This window comes from Coregonus clupeaformis, unplaced genomic scaffold (genome assembly GCF_020615455.1).
Source record: "Coregonus clupeaformis isolate EN_2021a unplaced genomic scaffold, ASM2061545v1 scaf2265, whole genome shotgun sequence".
Classification (NCBI taxonomy): domain Eukaryota; kingdom Metazoa; phylum Chordata; class Actinopteri; order Salmoniformes; family Salmonidae; genus Coregonus; species Coregonus clupeaformis.
The window spans coordinates 66,034-68,270 of NW_025535719.1; positions in this window are offsets into that span (position 1 = coordinate 66,034).

Genomic DNA, 2,237 nt, shown 5'->3' on the forward strand with positions numbered 1-2,237 from the left:
TCACATATCATATGTGATTATGTTTTCATCTGATTGTCAAACAAATCCCTTCAAAAAGTAGGCCACCTGTGCAGCTTGATCCAGTCAGCCAGATCCTGTGCAAAATGTCCAAATGTCATCGGTTTGAACGGTTTAATAAGGTTGATAAGGTTGAAAATACTGTTGGCATAATAGTGTCAAAAATAACACCTTACAGTCTCATTCACATTATCTCAAGAGATACTGAAATGAATAACATTTATCCACCCCTGTTCCCGAGACAAAATTAACATTTGATGTATCATTTAAATGCAAGAAATCCATAATTCTGCAGGAGGTAATATTATATTAGGTTACAGGCCTACAGTCAGTGTCCAGATTTCAGTTACTATTCCATTTAACCCATTTAAAAATGCATAAAATTCCCTTTCAGGATCCATATTTTGGTATTTTTAAGGTAAATGATGAAGACCGCTGTCTATTGAAACGTTGGTCATCAGGTTATTAAATTATTTTATCTGAGCTCATAGAGTGTGAGACTCTCCTTTTCTTTTACAAGTGTTCTACTCTGTTAGCCAGCACCTCTCCTAAACAGGTGTTCTACTCTGTTAGCCAGCACCTCTCCTAAACAGGTGTTCTACTCTGCTAGCCAGCACCTCTCCTAAACAGGTGTTCTACTCTGTTAGCCAGCACCTCTCCTAAACAGGTGTTCTACTCTGTTAGCCAGCACCTCTCCTAAACAGGTGTTCTACTCTGCTAGCCAGCACCTCTCCTAAACAGGTGTTCTACTCTGTTACCCAGCACCTCTCCTAAACAGGTGTTCTACTCTGCTAGCCAGCACCTCTCCTAAACAGGTGTTCTACTCTGTTAGCCAGCACCTCTCCTAAACAGGTGTTCTACTCTGTTAGCCAGCACCTCTCCTAAACAGGTGTACTACTCTGCTAGCCAGCACCTCTCCAAAACAGGTGTTCTACTCTGTTATCCAGCACCTCTCCTAAACAGGTGTTCTACTCTGCTAGCCAGCACCTCTCCTAAACAGGTGTTCTACTCTGTTACCCAGCACCTCTCCTAAACAGGTGTTCTACTCTGTTAGCCAGCACCTCTCCTAAACAGGTGTTCTACTCTGCTACCCAGCACCTCTCCTAAACAGGTGTTCTACTCTGTTACCCAGCACCTCTCCTAAACAGGTGTTCTACTCTGTTAGCCAGCACCTCTCCTAAACAGGTGTTCTACTCTGTTACCCAGCACCTCTCCTAAACAGGTGTTCTACTCTGCTACCCAGCACCTCTCCTAAACAGGTGTTCTACTCTGTTAGCCAGCACCTCTCCTAAACAGGTGTTCTACTCTGCTACCCAGCACCTCTCCTAAACAGGTGTTCTACTCTGCTAGCCAGCACCTCTCCTAAACAGGTGTTCTACTCTGTTACCCAGCACCTCTCCTAAACAGGTGTTCTACTCTGCTAGCCAGCACCTCTCCTAAACAGGTGTTCTACTCTGTTAGCCAGCACCTCTCCTAAACAGGTGTTCTACTCTGTTAGCCAGCACCTCTCCTAAACAGGTGCTCTACTCTGTTAGCCAGCACCTCTCCTAAACAGGTGTTCTACTCTGTTAGCCAGCACCTCTCCTAAACAGGTGTTCTACTCTGTTACCCAGCACCTCTCCTAAACAGGTGTTCTACTCTGCTAGCCAGCACCTCTCCTAAACAGGTGTTCTACTCTGTTACCCAGCACCTCTCCTAAACAGGTGTTCTACTCTGCTACCCAGCACATCTCCCTAAACAGGTTATACTCTGTTAGCCAGCACCTCTCCTAAACAGGTGTTCTACTCTGTTACCCAGCACCTCTCCTAAACAGGTGTTCTACTCTGCTACCCAGCACCTCTCCTAAACAGGTTATACTCTGTTAGCCAGCACCTCTCCTAACCAGGTGTTCTACTCTGCTACCCAGCATCTCTCCTAAACAGGTGTTCTACTCTGCTACCCAGCACCTCTCCTAAACAGGTGTTCTACTCTGCTACCCAGCACCTCTCCTAAACAGGTTATACTCTGTTAGCCAGCACCTCTCCTAACCAGGTGTTCTACTCTGTTAGCCAGCACCTCTCCTAAACAGGTGTTATACTCTGCTACCTAGCACCTCTCCTAAACAGGTGTTCTACTCTGCTACCCAACACCTCTCCTAAACAGGTTATACTCTGTTAGCCAGCACCTCTCCTAAACAGGTGTTCTACTCTGTTACCCAGCACCTCTCCTAAACAGGTGTT